We start from the raw sequence: 15450 nt of genomic DNA, 5'->3' as shown, positions 1-15450 counted from the left end.
GACCCTTCCGACTGGCACGCAGGGTGTTTGCACTTCACCGCCATGCGCTCGGACGTGCGGAATAGCGAGCGGGCTGCTCTCTGTGCGGTGTGGTAAACACACCCCCAGCAGTCGAGACGGGCGCGGCTCTGTCGCCTTCTTTTGGCAGCGCAAATCTCCAGAACGGTGCAGGATCTGAATGTTGGGAGCAGACCCCAGGGGTAATTTAAACGCCTGCCTGGGTCCCTCCCTGTCATCAGGCGCGCGCTTGGGTGGTGGGATCCGCCGGCCCAGCCTGACACAGGCCGAGCCCAGAGACTGTGACCCGGCAGCTGGTCCCGTCTCCGCTCAGCCTGCTCCAGGCGCGTGGGGAATGATGCTCACCCGGAGAGCAGGAAAGGCGCAAGTTCTGGCTTCCCAGAGGCCACCAGCCTGGACTTTCACCCAGCGCTGCAGCCACACAACCGTAAATCCAACCGGGCAGTGTCAGGCACAGAGGTGCCTTGTGCAGAGCAGGCGTGGGGGGATCTCGACCTGAGCACAGGGATACAGACAAGGGGAGGCAGCTGTGCCACGTTTAAGCCCTTTGCCAGGGCAGGGCACAGCAAGAGCCGCCAGGGTCAGTGTCTGGGTTCCTCTCACAATTGCACCCACAGGACAGCGCTCAGATCAGCAGCGGGTCAGCTGGCTCGCTACCCCGGCCAAGCCAGCCAGCCCGCATGAATCGCAGCCCTGCCCTTGAGCAAGGAGCTTCTGTGGGTGGGATTTGACGCAAGAGCAGCCACTGGAGCTAGAACATAAGTGAACTAGAACCGGGCAACACAACACCCCCTCCCCCGCAGATTTATCAATTTGCTGGAAATTTTGAAATATGAAAAGAAAATTCAGTCTGAACTGGGCAGGAATTGAAAATGTTCAAAGTTTGCAGCAACTCAAACTAAACAAAATGGCTGTGTCTAGACTGGCAGGATTTTGCGGAAATACTTTTAATGGAAAAGTTTTTCCGTTAAAAATATTTCTGCAAAAGCGTGTCTAGATTTTGCGCAAAAGCATCCGTGGCCAGTCTAGACGCGATTTTGCACAAGAAAGCTCCAGTGGCCATTTTCACCATCGGGGCTTTTTTGCGCAAAACAGTCCTTCCCTGTCTAAACTGGCCCTCTTGCACAAGTATTCTTGCACAAGAGGGCTTTTTCCTGAGCAGGAGCGTGAAAGTATTTGCGCAAGAAGATTTTATACATTGCAAAGTCACTGTTCTTGCGCAAATACAAGCAGTCAGTGTAGACAGCTGGCAAGTTTTTCTGCAAAAGTGACTGCTTGTGCGCAAAATCTTGACAGTCTAGACACAGCCAATGTGTTTTGATCAGTTTTTTTGGTTGAGTTTCATTTTGATTTCAAGGTTTTAAAACTAAATGACACTGAAGGAGTTTTCAAATCAGAATTCATTCCCAACCGAGGCGCCGAACAGTTCATTGCGAGAAAGTCGTCACGGGCCTTGTGGATACGTATCTCCCCCCAGTGAAGCACCCAGCAAACTCAGCTCTGCCTCACAAACCATTCCGGCCTCCCTCACTCGCCCACAGTTTGGGAGACGTTTGTCGCCCAGCTCGGAAGCTAACTCTGCGCTGGACACAAGCCCCCGGAGGCCTGGCTGCGCCCCGGGACAGGTGAACTGTCCCCAATGGGATGGGCCTGTGAATCCCGTCCAGAGGACCGGCTGTTTCCCCCAAACCTCCACTGGAGGAATTCCCCCGCCCTCATCGTAACCAGCCCACTGGGGACTTTCCAGACACTTTTTGAGAAACCAAAAGTGAAAGGTCTGAGTCCCAGGCCGGTGCACGGGGGAGGGGGAGGCTCTACATAAGGGAGGAGGCCGTAGGGAGGATCCCACAGCAGCCTGGGAGCCAGCGAGCCGCAAACCGGACCGCTCCAACCGTGCCACCAGCGTTCCCGGCCGACGGCCTGCCGAGCGCGCTGCAGCCCCCAGTGACCGGCCAGGCAGGGCACAAGCGCAGCAGCATCTGGTGAGTGCGGAGCCTGGCTCAGGGCTGGCTCGCTCCCCTCCTGACTGAGGTGGGGGGTTGAGGGTGGGGGGGGGGGTACGGACAATTCCACAGGCTGCTCTTTCATTCCTCACACGTGTCGCTTTCGTTTCCCTTGGCTGAGAGAGCCAATGGGCTCCTTTCCATGCTGCTCTGGGCTGTGGGTGGCTCGGTGCAGTGGGAGGGGGCTCAGGACGCCCCCCCGAGGGGCAGTTACACTGATATTAGCCTGTTGCACAGGCCTGGCCGCAGACCGTATGACAGACGGTTCTTGCCCTGCCTCCATCCCGCCAGCCAACGGGGCCCAAAGCCCGTCCTGCCCTGGGCGAAATGCCCCCGCCTCGTCCCTGTGAGGTTTGCCCCTCACCCTCCCTCCTCAGCAACATGCCCCAGGGAGCGCTCCCTGCAAGTGGCTGCCAATCCAGCCCACTGCTACCCCGCCCCTCACAGCTGAGCCCCCGGCAGGCCAGGCTGTGCCAGTCCTGGCTCCAAACCTGCCCCCACCCTTGCCCTGCAGCCTCGGCTCTCCCCCGGCCACCAGGTGGGAGGGCGGTTCAAGGCCTCACCGAGCAAGGCCAGCCCCAGCTCTCCCCCTTTGCACCTGGGATTCCTGGCTAAGACTCTACCCCCTGCCCGTCCTCGCCAGGCCTGGCTCTCTGCCCCCAGCTGCCATTGGGGGAGTGTGTGTCCCTACCCCATTCCCTCCCCCCCCCCATCTTGGCAGAACCAGCTCTCTCCCACAGCCACCACGGAGGTTGGGCTGGGCTAGGCCAAAGACACAGGGTGGCCGGCCCAGCTGGAGGCCATGCGCCCCCCCACAACCCGGAGCATGGGTGTGGAGAGAGGCCACGTGTCTGAGGGGGAGGGAGGGGCTGCAGGGCGCAGAGTGACACGACATCCCCGTCACCCCCAGAAACTTATTTAGAAATAGATACAGGCGACCCCGCCCCTACGGCCTCATTGGTTCCTGGAGAACCGTGGTAAGTCGGCCCGTCGTAACTCGAACACGTATCGCCCACAGGGCGATGCTATGAATGGGGGTTCTGTCCCTAGCCCACTTTGTCTCCTGGAGCCGGGGGGCTCTGCTGGGCAGTAGCTGGCCCCACAGTGCGGCACAAACAACGCCCTGAGCTGGCTGGCCAAGGGCTATGCAGGGTGGTAGGTGACACCGCGGTGGGGCGGGAATGGTGCCCTGAGCTGGCTGGGGGTGGGGGCGGGCGGTAGGCGTCCCCACAGCTCCAGAGTGGCCATAAATGCAGGGGGGTCACAAGTTGGGGGTCACCCGTATAGAGATAATAGCAAATAAAAGCTAAAAAAGTCAAAATTCAAACCCCTGAGCCTTGAGGTGGCTCTAAGTAACCAGCCTGCCACTGTACGAAAAGCATAAAAATACAGTTACACCTCACGTACAACTGAATATGCCAATGCCGGGTTCTAAAAGTTAAACTGTAACATATACTCTGTGATTGTCCAAGGAGGAAAAACAGCCAATAAAACATGCTATTAAATAATATCCTATCATGGCTCCAGGAGCCTCAAGGAGTCGTGTTTTCTTTTTCAGATTGTGTGTGGGAGCAAAACTTCAAAGTAAAAAGTCATCAAAACTGATGAAAGTTCATTGTGTCCCTTTTTAAGACAGAATCTCCAGGCTGCTAAGAACTTTGTATCTATTAGTGAGCCAAAAAAGGTCTGTTGGTGCAAATAACCTAGCTGGAAGCACAGAGGAGCTGCAAATAATAAATATGCCTGGTCACCAAATAAACTATCTAAAATCAAATCAGTTCAAATTGTAACCCTCCACAAAAATCAAAACTAAAAATAAAAAAAATAACCCTAAGTTTAAAAAAATTGTGTATTCACAATGCTAAAATCTACACATACAAAAGGGGGTCTGCTTATAAGCATAGTACTCTGACCTTTAACACGTCCAAGTCCCAGAAATATAACTGAACTCTTGGCAAACATTTCAAAAAGGTATTAAATGCACATTGGCCCCAAAATAAATTATCTAAATAAAAGGCATAGTATAACAAAATACTTAAAACACCTATTTGTAAATAAAAATGTAATGCTAATATTACTGTTTAACACTGGAATAAATGTAACGTCCACAAGTAACCCTGTTACTTACATTGTGGACGTTACATTGTTATGTATAAAATACATAATTTTCTTTTGGGGAAAAAAAAACCTTTAAGCATGCTGAAATCTCCAAAAAGGCTCGCTGTATATGTGACGGACCGGGCCGTGTCTGGGCGCAGCTGAGGGCGTCCGCTCAGGGCGAATTGCTCAAATCCGGGGCTCCTTACAGCCCCCAGACTGGTGACCTCTCCAAACAGGCCACACACCAGTCCCACAGAGCGCTTCAGCTGCCTGCCTGAAGCCTCACGAGCAAAACCCCTCCGACACCCCAGCAATATCCGTGCCCCAGATGGCCCCGGGCCTCACACACCGGTGGGGGGTCCTAGCACCCAATCCCACCTACCCCGAACAAGTTCTGTCTGGTTCCAAGAAACCAGCCACAGATTCCTGGTCAATTTACCCTCTGGACCTTACCCACAAATCACGCTGGGCCAATCCTTTAGCATCTAACATCTAAAGGTTTATTATTACAAGAAAGAAAAGCCTGAGAGTGAGGTTGTTAAAGTACAGTACGTTACATGCACCGAATCTCCCAGTTCTCGATGCAGGCTCTAGCAGAGATGTTACAGCTGCTGGTTTAAAAGTCGTAGTTGCACATCCTACGATCAGGATGGGTTCACAGGTCTTCCGGGCTCTTCGATCCCTGCAGTGCTGCCTCTGGGATGAAGTGCTGAGCTGAGAACAAAATGGCATCGACCACATGGCCTCTTTATCCCTCCTTCCTGGCCTCTTCTTGTATGCAGCAAGTCACCTGGTCAGAGGCCAATCTCTGTGTTCCCTGCTGGCTGCTCTCAGATGACAGCCCCCATTCTTTGGGTGTGTCCTTGGCCCATCAAGTGCCATTGTCCCACAGGGCCTGGCTACTCAGCCTGTCCATAGCCATGCTTAACCACATTCACAGAAATATTCAGCTTCCACACAGATTACAGATTCCTACCTACACACACAGACATTATACACTCACATAAATAGCGTACACAGGATCAGCAAACAATAAGCTCCCATTCAATACCCCACATGGCTCCCTTTTATACCAATTTCTGGGGCCAGCACCCCCACCTAGGGGTGCAGCAGCAATCTGGCTGCTCCCCTCCAATTCGGTAACGTGACACCCCCAACGCAAAATTGATGCAGGAAGTGATGCCAGTGACATCACTGAGGGCATCTCAGGCCTCCCCATGCTTTGGCTCTGGGTCATCACATGTTCTACCCAATGGCAGAAACAACAGTACAGAGCTGAATGTCAGTATGAGAACCCAGGCTTCATTATTGCAAGGTCTGCCCTATTGACAATTATGTCCTTGCACTGTCTCACCAACCCAAGGTAGAACTTGGTAAAAACCACAGCTACTTGGATCTGCTTCTGCGGCATGATCCATAAGTGTGTCAGGTGATTTTGCCCCGAGCTGAAGAAAATAGCAAATTTATCCAGGCCAGCTCTGGCAACTCTCTGAACAACAATTAACATTGTGTGAATGTGGGTATTCTCACCCCAAATTGTGTAGGCATTTTTGCACTTAGCCACGAAAATAAAATGGTGGCGTGCCTCAGTTTCCCTTTTCAGACAGGACCTTCTGGCTGGAACCCTTTTTGTCCTGTAAAACGTTCCAAGACTAGTTACAAGCATTAACCATGAACTAGCAACATCACAATGTCCCCTTACATACCGTCTGTCGTTTGGTACATCTCCAGACAGATTACATGGTATTTTCATAAACTCATGCACACTGTATACCGTTACAATTCTCTGCAACAATAATCCATTGGTTACAAGAATTAACATCAGTAACAAGAACAATCCTATGCCAGGTGTATACTGAAATTCTCCGTCAGGCCCCTTCTCTGGCCCCACACCATTGCAGTTTTGGCCCTTCAGGTTTAAACTGCCAATCTTCTTGGCCAAAACAAGTCCTGCCCCTCCCCCTTGTCCTCTGGGCTCCAGGCCTGAAACCTCTGGCCTGACCCAGACAAAGGGCTGGCTGGGCGTGACTCCCTGGCTCACAATGGCCCTGGAATTCTCCCCCTTCCCCCACTCAGTGGGGTAACAGCAGTAAGCTGTAGACTCCCAAGTCTCTCCTCTGTCCCTCTCTAACCTCTGTTTCCACATGGAACCAGGTATCAACCTCCCTGATAGACTATGAGTGTCCACAGTGTCCAGAGATGGGAGCATAACTGCCATCTCCTGCATCCCAGGGAGAGTGACCACACAGCTGTTCTGCTCTGCATACTTAGCTACCCAGCCCTTCTCCTGAATCTGAGACACTAACTTCCCACTCTCCTCCTTCACCTGGGAACAATCCTGTCCCACACACACTGACTTCCCAGCAAGCTGGTCACCCACAGTCACTGGGGGTATGTCTACACTACCCTCCTAGTTCGAACTAGGAGGGTAATGTATGCATACCGCACTTGCTAATGAAGCCCGGGATTTGAATTTCCCGGGCTTCATTAGCATAAGCGGGGAGCCGCCATTTTTAAATCCCCGCTGCTTCGAACCCCGTGTAGCGCGGCTACACGGGGCTCGAACTAGGTAGTTCGGACTAGGGTCCTATTCCGAACTACCGTTACTCCTCGTTTCACGTGAAACGAGGAGTAACGGTAGTTCGGAATAGGACCCTAGTCCGAACTACCTAGTTCGAGCCCCGTGTAGCCGCGCTACACGGGGTTCGAAGCAGCGGGGATTTAAAAATGGCGGCTCCCCGCTTATGCTAATGAAGCCCGGGAAATTCAAATCCCGGGCTTCATTAGCAAGTGCGGTATGCATACATTACCCCGCTAGTTCGAACTAGCGGGGTAGTGTAGACATACCCTGGGTTAGCAGCCTGCTCCAGTTCTCTGGCTGTTCCTGCCTCATCTGGAACAACCCTCAGTCCCTCCGAGACTTCTCCACCACCATCCACGCCGGGTTTCCCTAAACCCAAGTCAGTGGAGTCACTGCCAACAGACAAATTCTGTCTGTCAGGCACCAAAACAAGGGCCTCACACAAGAAGCTGCTGCCTTTTACAGGCAGAGCTTTCTCCTGAATGCCTTCTCCCAGCAAGGCCCTGTCACCTCTCTCAGTTACTGCAAACTGCTTGCTACAAGCACTGCCAGGACTCTCCTCCCTATGAGCTTCCTTAAGCAGCAGTTCACCCTTCCCTGGCTCTGCAGCAGCCTTGCCTTGCTGAGCCACAACCAACTCCTCCTGCAATTCCCTAACTCCCTGAGTCATCTCTGGCCCCTCTGGTGGATTCACAGACAATCCCCCCTCAGGCACACAGACAGACCCACAAGAGACAGGGTCAGAAGCACCTTCACTCCCTGTGCAACTCTCTAGATGGCTGTAAACGTCCACACCATCATTAGGCACCAGAGTTAACATGCCCTCAATCTCTCCTTGTGCCTGGGCTAAGGGGTCACCCTGGTCCCATAGAGTTGCTCCCCCCTCTTCCAGCAACACAGCAGCATCAGGCACAATATCAGGGTCACCACTGTCTGATCTCTGGGGTTCTGGCAAAACATTGACTGGATCTACCTGAGTCACCTCATCCTTCTCCCCAGCAGACACAAACCTAGAGCCACCCCCTTTCTGGGCCTTCTCTGTATCCAGACCCAACTCTGGGACAACAGCCCTGCTCTCAGCCATCAGAGGCTGTGGGGCACCTTCCTCAGACACAGGAAGAAACTCTTCCCCACACACAGCCAGACAACCAGAGACAGTTTCTCCCTCGTCCCAATACCCCTGGCTAATCTCAGGCATACAGCTAGCCACTGAGACACCTTCCTTTACTGCCCCCTTGCTACTTCCACCAGCCAAATTGCCAGCTTGCACACACTGTGCTTCTTCACACAACTCAATTTCAGCTTGTGCAGGTTCAATTTCACAAACCTCACCAGCCACCAGCTCCTCAACTAAAACTTCACTCTGGCCAGCCCCTCCAGACTGCCCCAGAGAAACATTTCCCTGACTTCTGGGCTCTTCCTGCCCTGGTTCTGATTCCAGCCTCACCTCTGAGGCATCAGACGGGCCCTCACCCACAGGCTCACATATAGAGACACTTTCCCCTTGGTTACAGTAAGACTGACCTGCTCCAGGAAGCTTTCCATACCCACATGCACCCCCTTCCCAAACCTCCCTGTTAGCTACAGGTAACACAAAAGGTTTGCATTCACACATGCTTTGGGGTTGGGTCATCACATCAGCTGGGCACAATACGTCTGCCATATCATAAGAACACCGCATACCCACAGAGTTATACATTGAACCTTCAGGAGGATACAGTCTCTCTTGTTCTTTTAGTCTCTTAAGCTGGAGGTCAAGTCTAGCATTTTCCTCCTTGGCTAGGGCCATCTTCTTTGCATGCTCTGCCTCTTCCCTCTGCATGTTCTGCTTTTCTCATCTCAAGTTCCCGATCCATCTCCTGCCTTCTCTTAGCAATTTCTTCATCTGCCTTCTGCCTTCTTTCAGCAGCCTCCTTGGCTCGCTTATGCTCCTTTTCATCCACATCTCTGGTTAGTAACAACACTACCAGATCTAGTTTAGAGGCCCTTTTCCTAAAGGCAATGCCTCTCCCCGAGCACAAATACTTCAGAGCCTCTCTACTTAGGCTCTCATACTGGCACTGACTCATTTCGGCTGCCCTTTACCCAACCAAACTCTCAACACCAAAAATCAAATTTAGACAGCGTGGGGTCCTGATCCCAAAGCTCAATTGACCAAGATCTGTGGATCCTGCCGACTACGCCACTGTGACGGACCGGGCCGTGTCTGGGCACCGCTGAGGGCATCCGCTCAGGGTGAATTGCTCAAATCCGGGGCTCCTTACAGCCCCCGACTGGCGACCTCTCCAAACAGGCCACACACCAGTCCCACAGAGCGCTTCAGCTGCCTGCCTGAAGCATCACGAGCAAAACCCCCCGACACCCCAGCAATATCCGTGCCCCAGATGGCCCCAGGCCTATACACGGGTGGGGGGGTCCTAGCACCCAATCCCACCTACCCCGAACAAGTTCTGTCCGGTTCCAAGAAACCAGCCACAGATCCCTGGTCAATTTACCCTCTGGACCTTACCCACAAATCACGCTGGGCCAATCCTTTAGCATCTAACAACTAAAGGTTTATTATCACAAGAAAGAAAAGCCTGAGAGTGAGGTGGTTAAAGATCAGTACGTTACATGCACCGAATCTCCCAGTCCTCGATGCAGGCTCTAGCAGAGATGTTACAGCTGCTGGTTTAAAAGTCCTTATTGCACATCCTACGATCAGGATGGGTTCACAGGTCTTCCGGGCTCTTCGATCCCTGCAGTGCTGCCTCTGGGATGAAGTGCTGAGCTGAGAACAAAATGGCATCGACCACATGGCCTCTTTATACTCCTTCCTGGCCTCTTCTTGTATGCAGCAAGTCACCTGGTCAGAGGCCAATCTCTGTGTTTCCTGCTGGCTGCTCTCAGGTGTCAGCCCCCATTCTTTGGGTGTGTCTTTGGCCCATCAAGTGCCATTGTCCCACAGGGCTTCGCTACTCAGCCTGTCCATAGCCATGCTTAACCACATTCACAGAAATATTCAGCTTCCACACAGATTACAGATTCCTACCTACACACACAGACATTATACACTCACATAAATAGCGTACATAAGATCAGCAAACAATAAGCTCCCATTCAATACCCCACATGGCTCCCCCCACACCAATTTCTGGGGCCAACACCCCCCCCCAGGGGTGCAGCAGCGATCTGGCTGCTTCCCTCCAATTCGGTAATGTGACAGTATAGCTTAAAAGTGTTAATGCAGCAGAAAGAAAAGAAAATAAAGGAAAAAAGGAAAAGGAAAAGGAAAAGAAAATGAAGCACCCATGAAAAGCTTATTGAAAAAGTCTGAAGGCTCCAAATACTATCTATGGAAAAAAAGTAGTTGGTGTTCTAAAACCAAGTGCTCTTCTCCTTCCTCCTCCTCCTCCCAAATTAACAAATCCCTTTAAGGAAAGGGGAACCAACAGCTGCAAATATCATGGTCCAGCAAGGTGCAAAAGGGGCTTAAAATTCCCCATTGTGAAAAAATAAAAGCTTGTATTACAATTGTAAACAATTGGGACCCCCACTAAGCCAGTATCCCTATCCCCAAAAAAGCAAAATCTCAATTAATAAAAACTGCCCATAATTTAAAACAACTAAAGGTTATTCAAAAATGAATTCTTCCTTTAACTCTCCAGGGTGGGCTGTAATAAAGGCAAACGAGCAATCCTGGTAACTAACAATTCACTCCCGCAACATGAACAGCAGCACAGGCGCTAGGGCCCCGCGAGTGGCAGATATGACACAAGAAACACAGAAGATGGAAGCCATTTCCAAATTCTTCTCTTCTTAATTTAGCAAACTGCTTCTTTGCCGCATCATTGCGCCCTGGCTCTCAGGACTGATTTCCATTCATATTTTAAACTGTTACATCCTAAAAAAATTTATAAAACACAAATACTAGCCAGTCATCAGTAAATAGATATAAATGTAACGCCGCTGTGCTGTATCCTAACAGCCACACTTAGTACTTACCAAATGTTAAAACTACAACTACCACTTTGGTACATTTCTTTATTGCTCTTACCCAAAACTAGCATAATTGGACTAATGGCTTACTAACAAAAGCAAAAGTAAGCCAGTCTTTACAACACAGACAAAAAATTAAAAAAGTGTTATTTAAATATTACAGGCTAATAAAATATATTAAAAATTACTACATCTAAAAAAAAAAGCAGCCTCTCCCTGGTACAACATTTTTACAAGCTGTTCCCCAACTTCTAAAAGCATATTATCTGTTATGTTTTATCCATTGTTAATTGTATTGGTATTATTTTATATTTAATACTGTGTACTGTTAAATACATGAGATGTGTATTACATTATAACCACAAGCCCAAATTGCTTCCGAGTCTCTCGACTCTAAGGCTACATCTACACTGCAGGCTTCTTGCGCAAAAACTTGCAGAGCGTCTACACTGCACGCGCATTCTTGCACAAGTACATTTACGCTACAGCGTCGGAAAACAGGGCTTCTTCCGGAAGAGTTGTTCCTCCCCCCGCGAGGAATGAGCCCTCTTGCACAAGAGCTCTTCCACAAGAGGGCAGTGTGGACAGGCAACATGAATTTCTTGCACAAGAAACCCCTATGGCTAAAATGGCCATCAGAGCTTTCTTGTGCAAGAGAGCGTGCACACTGCCATGGGCGCTCTTGTGCAAAAGCTCCCTTGCGCAACATATTCTTACACAAGAACCCACGAGTGTAGACATAGCTTAAGACAACTGCGACCCACTAAAGAATTGTTCTTGAGGGGTGTGATGGGGCGAACAGGCCCCGCATTGCAGGGCCGGGAGTAGCTCCCAACAGAGGCCAGGTATAAAGGCAGAGGGAGCCCAGCAGGCAAACAAACAGCTGGGTGAGGGAGCAGGCCAGTGTTTTTGCAGCCACTGGGACCAGAGTTGCTGCCAGTGCTGGACCCTGACACTGAGGAAGCAGCCCCCGACCCCGGGAGGCCGGAGCGTACCCACAGCCCCAGCAGGTCCTGCCTCGGAGGCCAGTGGGCCCCAGGGGAACCGGGGCGCGGGAGGGAGCAGCCCAGGGCAGGGGATACAAAGTTTGGCTCGGTGCGTATCGGCCGGATCCCCCGCCGAGCCGGCAGGAGCCATAGACCCTGCCTGAAGGGCCCTGGGCTGGGACCCGGTGGAGAGGGAGGGCCCGGGTCCCCCCACCACGCAGGCCCCCCCCGGATAACCAGGCTTGGGGCCAGGAGAGGTGCCTCAGAGGGACTAGGCCTTTGATACCGTATATCCCCTGATAGAGGGGCCTGGACTTTTGGGGACTTTGGGGTGCGGTATAGGCCTGGACTGAGATGCGGGTCAGTATAAGGGGGTCAGCAGCCCCCGTCAGGGGTGTACCCCCTGACAATGGATCAAAAGGGGGCTAATGTAGCCATGTAGCCAAAATGTAGCTTTATACAAAGTGGCATGCCTCAGTGTACCCTGCCAGCCCCCTTTCCTAAAGCAGAAAGGCCTTTTCCCTTCCCATTGGTAATGCTGCCCCAGCCAGACTATTGTGTCTATCACTGTTTGAGGCAAAAATAAAGTCTTCGTAACAAAAAATGCTTCTCTGTAACTAAAAATGCACCATTTTATATAAGTAAAAAATGTATGGGTTAAAAAATAAATGTTCTTTTAAAAAATGTAAGCATTTACCAATTAAAACAAAATATTGGTCATCAAAACCAGCTTAGCATAGCAAAACAAAAAATAACATCCAGCAAAAAAAGCATAATAACGCACAACTTTTAATCCCAATTTTAAAAAACTGCTTTGCCAGGATTTTTAAAAATGTCCTGCCAAAACTAAAGCATCGGTCCAGACCAACAAACCCCCGCTCCTCCGCCTGTAATCAGTCTGGTTGGCCACAAACCATAAACTAATAAATATAACATCAATGGGTAAACCAGTGCATGTGTAGGGGTGCGTGTGGGCGTCTATGTGAGCCAGTGCTAGCTGCTTTGCCGTTGTATTCTCAAAGGTGGCGTGCTGCCATTTCCCCCTATAAAAATCCCCTGCACTAGCTACCAGCAGGAAAACAGCATGAAGAGTGGCTCTCTCTTACCACCATTTATCCAGGGGAAAGGGCCTGAACACATGCAGGTCGTCCTTCCCCATCTGGGTGAAAGGTACCAGACAAAACTACTAACTTGCCTTAGCTCAACATACAGGATATTGCCCGTGGGCCTCTTGCGTTTCAGCCAAATCACTTTGCTAGAAACAACAATCAAACCAATGGCTAATCTATACACGTCTGTAGCTATCTAAGCAAGTGAGCCCCCTGCCCTAGGCAGGACCAATCCCAATTAAATCAACCCGGCCAGGGCTGTGTCAAGCCGAGACTTAAACACCTCTAGGGATGGAGACTCCACTACTTCCCTAGGTAACCCATTCCAGTGCTTCACCACCCTCCTAGTGAAATAGTTTTCCTAATATCCAACCTGGACCTCTCCCACTACAACTTGAGCCCATTGCTCCTTGTTCCGCCATCTGTCACCACTGAGAACAGCCTCTCTCCAGCCTCTTTGGAACCTCCCTTCAGGGAGTTGAAGGCTGCTCTCAAATCCTCTCCCTATTTCTTCTCTTCTGCAAACCAAACAAGCCCAAGTCCCTCAGCCTCTCCTCATAAGTCATATGCTCCAGCCCCCTCATCATTTTGGTCGCCCTCCACTGGCCCCTCTCCAATGCGTCCACATCCCTTCTGTAGTGGGGGGCCCAGAAGTGGACACAATACTCCAGATGTGGCCTCCCCACAGCCGAATAAAGGGGAATAATCACTTCTCTAGATTTGTGTTCCTAAAGTCAGGTGGATTTCTTCTCAGTGAGCAGGTTTGGCAACGTTTGCACTGAAACATTGTCCCACCCGCTTTAAATAGCCTCAGTGGGGATGCTGTCCGGGGGAGCTGTCCTGTGATTTTTTTCTTCTTCAGTGATAGCGCGCTGGACTTCTTCCGCAGTCGGAGGACCAGCAAGGTGTTCCGGTGCTGGGTGGTGTGGAATGGGCACGATGGTATTTCAGAGGCTGTGATTCAGTAGGCTCTCAACGTGCCCCTTCCAGCATTGTGTAATGGCCGCATTGTCCTTGAAGAGGGTAGAGCCATCCTGGAAATGTAAAACCATTGGTCTTTGGAGCTTGGCCCATGGACAGCTTGTATTGCTTGGGAGAAGGCTGCTCTCAAATCCCCCCTCACTCTTCTCTTCTGCAGACTAAACAGACCCAAATCCCTCAGCCTCTCCTCGTAGGTCATGTGCTCCAGCCCCCTCAGCATTTTGGTTGCCCTCTGCTGGACCCTCTCCAATGCGTCCACATCCCTTCTGTAGTGGGGGGCCCAGAACTGGACACAATACTCCAGATGTGGCCTCACCAGAGCCGAATAAAGGGGATTAATCACTTCTCTGGATCTGCTGGCCATGCTCCTCCTAATGCAATCTAATATGCCATTCGCCTTCTTGGCTACAAGGGCGCCCTGTTGACTCATATCCAGCTTCTCATCCACTGTAACCCCCAGGTCCTTTTCTGCAGAACTGCTACTTAGCCCGTCGGTCTCCAGCCTGTACCAATGCTTGGGATTCTTCCGTCCCAAGGGCAGGACTTGTTGAACCTTGTCAGATTTCTTTTCCCCCAATCCTCTAATCGGTCAAGGACTCTCAGGACCCTCTCCCTGCCCTCCAATGTATCTGCCTCTCCCCCTAGCTTAGTGTCATCTGCAAACTTGCTGAGGGTGCAATCCATCCCCTCATCCAGGTCATTGATAAAGATGTTGAACAAACCAGCTCCAGAACCAATCCTTGGGGCACTCCGCTAGAAACCAACCCCCATCCTGACATCGAGCTGTTAAAAAATACCTGCTCATCCTGACAGTCTAGCCAGGTTTTTTACCATCTTACAGTCTATTTATCCAAGCCATACTTCCTTAAGTTGCTGGCAAGAATATTGTGGGAGACCGTATCAAAAGCCTTGCTAAAGTCAAGGTCTATCACATCCACTGACTTTCCCATGTCCACAGAGCCAGTTACCTCATCATAGAAGCTAATCAGATTGGTCAGGCACGACTTGCTGTGACGGCGCGCTGGGGTTCCCCCGACTCCTGCACCCCCGGAGTGGCACGAACAGACTCCCCCAGCCAGTAGAACAGAGGGAGTTTATTGCTTCTCCAGGGTACAGCCCAGCACAGATGGAATCTGGTTCCAGGGCAGGCCTAGGGTGCCTCAGCCCCCCTTGAGATGGGGGAGCCTGGGCCCCTAAATCCCAGCCTCTTGCTCAGGCTGCTTCCTCCATGATCCCAGACAGAAACTAAAACTCTCCTCCAGCCCTGCCCCCCAGCCAGGGCTGCACTCCGCCTTCCTCCCTTCGTTCCTCTCCCTGGGAGGTAACCGGTTGAACAGGTCATCTTCCTGACCCATCAGCTACTCGGCTGGGCCGTGGTACAAGCAGCAGCCAGTGGGGGTCACCCACAGCCCCAGCCAGCAACCAGCCCGATACCCCCACTACGTCACAGTTCTCCCCACTCCAAAAGCGAACTGAGCAGGGTCACTCTGCTTGTGGCCTAGGGAAGTTCGAGTCCACTGCCTGGAGACCTGCCATGGGGACACTGGCGCTCCCCTTGGCTCGGGCTGGTTGCGGCGATGCCCTGCAGGAATCGGCTCCCCCCGTCCAGTTGCTGTACAGCTCTGGGGGGACCGACACGGGACTATCCTCTGTGGCCGGACCAGCCCTTCCACTGCCCTTGATCTCTGGCCAGG

At 51.6% G+C, this 15450-nt stretch overlaps 1 protein-coding gene across 1 annotated transcript in view; it reads left to right on the top strand.

Annotated features, from left to right (window-relative positions):
- The first annotated feature begins 1799 nt into the window (after positions 1-1799).
- LOC102446540 (uncharacterized) overlaps positions 1800-15450 on the top strand; it is a 35534-nt gene continuing 21883 nt past the window's right edge. Inside the window, exon 1 of the mRNA XM_075914486.2 lies at positions 1800-2000. The gene's annotated coding sequence lies outside the window, so the exon portion shown is untranslated. The remainder of the gene's footprint in view (positions 2001-15450) is intronic.

The sequence above is a fragment of the Pelodiscus sinensis genome, chromosome 7 (genome assembly GCF_052426305.1).
Source record: "Pelodiscus sinensis isolate ZL-2025 chromosome 7, ASM5242630v1, whole genome shotgun sequence".
Taxonomy (NCBI): Eukaryota; Metazoa; Chordata; order Testudines; family Trionychidae; genus Pelodiscus; species Pelodiscus sinensis.
The sequence above is the reverse complement of the archived record's forward strand: the minus strand, read 5'-3'. Positions and strand labels throughout refer to the sequence as shown.